Source organism: Geospiza fortis, unplaced genomic scaffold (assembly GCF_000277835.1).
Source record: "Geospiza fortis unplaced genomic scaffold, GeoFor_1.0 scaffold41, whole genome shotgun sequence".
NCBI lineage: Eukaryota > Metazoa > Chordata > Aves > Passeriformes > Thraupidae > Geospiza > Geospiza fortis.
Genome location: NW_005054299.1, coordinates 7,791,227 through 7,797,511, shown reverse-complemented (window position 1 = coordinate 7,797,511; position 6,285 = coordinate 7,791,227). Strand labels below are relative to the sequence as shown.

At 38.5% G+C, this 6,285-nt stretch overlaps 1 protein-coding gene across 2 annotated transcripts in view; it reads right to left on the bottom strand.

Annotated features, from left to right (window-relative positions):
* PPM1B (protein phosphatase, Mg2+/Mn2+ dependent 1B) overlaps positions 1 to 83 on the bottom strand; it is a 34,971-nt gene extending 34,888 nt beyond the window's left edge. For both annotated transcript variants that reach the window (XM_005416191.3, XM_031060009.1), the window contains exon 1: positions 3 to 83. The gene's annotated coding sequence lies outside the window, so the exon portion shown is untranslated. The remainder of the gene's footprint in view (positions 1 to 2) is intronic.
* Positions 84 to 6,285: the final 6,202 nt, after the last annotated feature.

The following is a 6,285-nucleotide window of genomic DNA, read 5'->3' as shown; positions in this document are numbered from 1 at the left end:
TCCTGCTGCCAAGAAGCACGTAACAGAATGACTTGCAAAACCTTGAGATAACAGTACAGAACACAACATCTGCTTTATTTTGGTATTTCCTAGAAAGAAACAAAGGAAGTAGTTAGTTACTCCAGATGGCGTACAACAGATTTGTACATTAATTTTTTCATGAATACAACTTTTTCCTAAATAGAAGTGTTTGAACTAAAGCCATGCCTGGATGTGCAAAGACCTTTCAGCAAACTCTCTAAACACCATATTCAAAATTTATGCTAACAAAGAATCAGATTAATATTTTTCTCTATTTCCCTCACCAACACTGACAAGCACTTAAAAAGTCATCAGCATATTACCTGCCATTCAAGTCCCTGAATTCAGTAACAGAAGGAATAGCTTTTGCAGGCCTGCTAGCATCACTGTGCTGTCTTAATTTTATTCACCTACTCAGATGACAGAGTACACTCCTTGAGTGTTTGACATGACTTAAACCCACCATGTGCAGCATGTGTGATTTGTGAGCTCTTCATCCTGCTTCCTTAGATGTTAAAATGCACAAGAGTTAAAACAAAGGCAGTAAGCCTCAACTGCAAAAGTATTTCAGATCCTCTGTAATACAAATAATTACATTTCTTTAAAAAAAGTTTCTATAAAATTAAGTAGAAATTCACCTTAAAATGTAAAAGTAGTAAATAACCAACAATTCAGATATGTGGATCAACAACAGCATCTACCCATTGTTTTGAACAGGATGCAAACACCCAAAATCCTCCACGAATCATGGACTACATATTTAATCTTACAAACCACTGCATCTTACAGAACTTGTCTTAAGAATACACTGGTCGAAGGAAATATTGTAGGAAAATTTCTGGATAACAGCCAGCTTTCTCTGGGACAGGAGGGAAATAGAAGTTTTATTGTGACAGTGAAGATTTTAAACTGATAACAGCACTCTGGATGAGCTGAGTGATAAAGGTGACTTACTGCTGACCTTGACTTTAAGCCCACTGATGGAGGAATGGAGCTACGACAACCTTTCATTATGGCTCGCCTCTTCCAAACACTCAGTAGTGCTCTTCAACTACTAACAAGTGTCATAGGCACAAAACTGCTCAAAAGGAGCACTTCACCCCTTTTGAAGAATTGCAGGAGTTCAGGAAGTTCCATGCCTGTAGCTCTACACTACTGCAAGCCCCGAGTTCTCCCCAGAACTCTCTCTTCTTACGCACCACAATAGGATGGAATGTTCAAGGAACCAAACTAATCCAGAAAAAGTCTAATATTTTCTGTCACTTGAGGTCTCCAAACCAGCTTAGGAAATGCCAGATCAGACAAGTGCCAGCAACAGAAATGCAGAACTGGGAGCTGCTGCCAATTCATATTTGTTCCAAGTATTGTGTAACTATACCTTAAGCAGCATCCACTAACCATTAATGAATTCTGAAAAAATATCCTAAATCATTGTATTGAACTACCAGGCAAAAGCCCTCCCCAGAAGGTTAAAAAAAGCTTCAGTAAAAAAGTTGGTTCTACATGAAGGAACTTCACGGAGTAAAATTAAACACACCTGGTGCAAATTCACAAAGTTGTTTAAAATAGCTCTACTTCAACACACAAGGTTTTAGGGCACAGACACAAAGCATGTGGCCAGGACACAGCTCCCTCCACGCACTGTCTCCCACCTTCAGCACACCCTCCCAGCCAGGAGCATCACAAGGCGCGTGCACCAAGTGCTCAGGAGCCTCAGTGCTTCTGTGGCCAGTGGCCTTTAAAAGCAGCAAACTCACAAAAGCAGTCCTGGAAGATGAGCATTCTGCTTTTCAGAAACAAGAGCCTTGAGCCCTTCCAGATTCCACTCCACAGAGGATGTGAGAGCATTCCTTAGACCAGGATCACTTTAAGCTGAAGGCTGCTAACAATAGAGCAGATTCCAAAATAGATATTTTGGGTTAAGAGCATTTTACCTCAGAGTATGATTGCATTTATACAAAGTCTAGGTACACTATCTCACTTCTCAGAAGTGAGGAATACAGTATTCAGTGTCCCAAAACACAAAAGCACCTTAAGATATAGCCTCCACCCCTGAATATGGCACAACAAAGAAGGAACACTACTTCTACCTAATCTGCACAGTAGTGACTCTTACCTCTCCAAGTAAGCTGCATGGGTTGTTTGCTCTCAGTATGAAAAGACATTTACATTCATGATGCAGCTTTGGAATAACCACTATATCCAGCTCCTAACAATCTGAATGCCAAAAATGCTCACAATACACAGATGTAAATGTCTTGTACAGATTGCTCATCATAAATTACATCACAAGAATAAGGCTGAATGCTTCCTATTAAAGGCTTAACAAAATTACAAGATGTATTAAACATTTTATTTGAGCTACTTAAGGCTTCGTACTATGTAAATGTGTAATATTTTAGTAGGACTAAATTAGTTCAGTAAACTGCACTAAGACACCTGCACCCTACAGTAGGATAGTTTTTAATTGAGAAAAACTTAAATATTCCTGGCTAATAAAGCATTTGAATTTGACCATGGTTACAGGATTTTCTTCAGAAGGTAAGACCAAACAGACAATGCCATCATAAGCAATTCACTGCTAAAGAACTAAGCTCACTACTCAAAAATAAGATCATTAAGAAAAAGAAATGATGCTGTCCAGAGAAAGTTGAAGAACCCTATCATGTTATTTTACAGAGTGTAGGCACCAAATGCTGGTTTTCCTGATGATTAAATACATACTTAATAATGCTGGTTGCAAAGCACTAATGTTCCTCAAGCTGAATCCTAATGTTTGAAACAAATCCACTACAACACCCAGTCCTTTGCAAGTCTCCAAACTCCGGCCAGAGAAGTACCAGAAAAACACTGTGTTTATTCTGCCTCACAACCAGCTAGACCTGGACTCTGACCTTTCATTGATAATCAAATCACAGCTGCTTTAAAATAGGCAAACAAACAAATCAACTCATTGACTGAGCATCAAGAGAAAGAGCTATAATCTGATGCGCCCTGATCCACCCTATGACAGCACAATACCACCGCTGCCAATATTGTACCCCCGAACTGTAAGCTGGGTCCCACACACAAGAGGTTTTGCAGAAGTAAGAGACAGAAGGAGTGGGAAAGAAAAGAGCAGCAGTGTATCCACACGTTAGCTAGTAAACTGCAACCTACCAAGGGCATGTTTCCAACATACAATAAACCTGAGGTCACATCCCTTTCTTGAAAGAGGCATTCACTGGGATACTTGAGTTTTTGGGGAAAGTGAGAGCACAGGGGAATGCACTAGTGCTGCAAATTCATGCAGTAGCTCTTCCTTGTTGTACCTATATGACAAAGCCAAAACTAAACAAGGAGTTCTTTTCTGCCTCTTACTTGATACAATGCACAATTTCCATCCTACAGAGAGAGTTGATCATCCGTTGTAACAAAAGATGCTCTCTACATTTGCTAAGTGGTTCTTCATTCTATAGAGAACCAAGACTGAACAAAATCTTGATCTGTGATTCTATTGTGAATCAACCAAGACTGAACAAAGTCTTGATTTATGGATTTGCAGGTGTGGGGGGTTTTGGTGAATTCTTTCCCCCCCTTTTCAAACATGGAAGCTGCACTAAAACATCCATATTAATCAGTTAAAGTAAGGAGAACTAACTAAAGTTCAAAACTAAGAACTCTATGAAGCAATATAGTGCCTTATCCTTTTTGAAGCACTTAATATAATACTATGGTTTTGAAAAATCTGCGAAAGTATCCATCCACCATGTTCTACGAGTAAAACCCAGAACTTCCTGAAAAGCTAAATGTCTTGAAATAAATTTGCTTGGGGTTCCAGTCAAAGTTGAGTTAAGCAAGTTGAAGCTTGCAGTTAAACGTTCTATAGCCAATTAGTAATTTAAACCATTAAACGATGAATTTCCACCAGGAGTACGCTGTTAGACCAGGATTTCCCACTCACCTAAAAGCTTGAAAATACCATGGGCTTAGCATTCTGATTAGGTCTATACTTTTAAACATCACCTCACAAACAATGGACATAAGTTACAGCATCAGAAAGCTGGTTTTTGATGCATCTTAGAAAAGATATTCTGAATCTTCATCCTGTAGACCTGTCTTTAATACATATTTGCACTTCTGTAATTCCTGAATTCTCTGTGACTCACTGTCAGGTAAGCTTTAGATCAGTAAACTCACATTATGTCTGTGTGGGTATCTTGGCTGCAATGGTAGTTTAAGTGATATTTGCTCTCAGCAGCCCTTTCCCTTTCCATGCTCTGTGGCTGAGCAGACATACAGACAGCTACAATGGTACAAGTGAATGCCTGAAGCAGAGACTGCTCATCTGGCTGATGAGGAAATCAAACTTTGTTGAATTATACAAGCAGAAGATGAAGGAAGACCAAAAGCCAGCCTTACTGGAATTCAGAATGTGCATATGCATTTGCCTACTGGGAGATCCCTGGCAAGCATTTACTTCTCTATTTTTCTGTAACAGATCAGAGTTATGCTCAGCACAAGTCAAGCAGAGAAATGTGGAATCATCTCTCCATCACGTATGCTGGGCAGCTTTGCAAACAGCCAGCTTTAGGAAGAGAGGAGGCTGAAGAGTGCAGCCATCCAGCATGCTTTAATAAAAACACCTAAGTACAAAACCCTTTCATTTTCAGTTATTTGATCTTTAGCTGAACTAAGAAGAAGGAAGTACAGTTAAAATATATTCCATGCATATGTTAGTTTTCTTCCAAAAAAATCCTCAACTGAAACAACAGAGCATTGTAAACAGCAGACTTTTATTCTGAACAAACACATTTATTGGGGCTACTAGGACTTTCTAGAGAAAAGCCTGCAAAAGTTTCTAACCAGCTTTTATCTTACCTTACACAATAGCTGTAGTGTAAGTCAAGTTCTAGATACATATTACACCTTCCACAGCAATCCAGGAGTCACAAATTGAGAAAGATGTGTTTGTATTCTGTATGGGTTTGTGGTTTTCCTTGATGCAAAGGGCAGAGTCTACAATCATTCATCCCCTTGATGGGAACTCAAAATTCCAGCTCAGACACACTGAAGTGATATGCATGGGCAACCTAAGATCATATTTATTATTACTGCAGTGCCTATCATTTGAGCACATTTTTACACTGCTTCTCCATGAGGCAAATTTAATATCACATAACTAGCTAGTATACCTGGGTAGCAGTACCACATGCGTCAGTTGGAAAATATCTGTCCTTTGCTGTCTTTGTTAACATCTGGCCTTCAAACTGATGTTTGAACAACTACTGGTAGACTATTTAGATTTTGTAAATGTCCACAAAACCAGCCTGAGCACTGGTCAGATGCTCTGAGAAAGAATCCACCACACCTGTCATCTAATAATATTATAATTAATAATAATAATTTTTCTGAAGTCCTCTGGGACAAAACAGCATGTCCCTAAACCAGACCTCAGTCTCATCCATTCTATCTACTATAGTACTATTAATGAGCATCCAGAGTCTGTCACTCCTTTGCCTAGAAAAAGTATTAGTAAACTATAATATTATTCAAGCTCAGAAGAAATCTTGAAAAGAAAAACCCTCTGTTGATTATGCAATACAAAAAGCTAAGCCCTTTCTAGTTAAGCTGTTCAAAGAAGCCATCTTAAGCATAAACCATAAAAAACTCCTGCAACAAAACTGTCAGCAAAATCAGAGAAAGCAACAGAGTTCAGATCAGTTAATTTGGTAGCAAGTACATGCTTTCGGATAATAAAGTCCATTGTTACAAACCTCATTGCACTGTAGGATATAGAGTTAAGAAAATTGACAGAATTGTTTAATTTCATTACTAAGACAGCAAAGGTGACAGAACTACAAAATTTTAAGATGCTTTAGCTGTAGGTTACAGTCCAAGTCTGATAGTTTCCAAAAGATTCATATTCTTCTGAGTGCCTTGTATGAAATGTTCAGAAGAACAGACTACAGATGGCTACCTTGACAAATTCCTCTGTGACCAGTATTCAGTGATTTTTTTAATCCAGAGTCCTCAAAAATTAATATTTATCTGAGTAGAGAACTTTACCCTAGCTCCTACCAGCTAACAATGCATTTAGAACAGGTCAGATTTTGAATCAAGTCTTGTTACTATCATTGAAGCCAATTAAGAATTTTTTTATCCTCAATACCGTATCTTAAATTTCTGCTGTTTCTGACACTAAAAAAAACCACCAAAAAACACCAAAAATCCCTTAAACCTGGTTTATACATGTCTTTCTGCACAGATCCTGTATTTAGGACT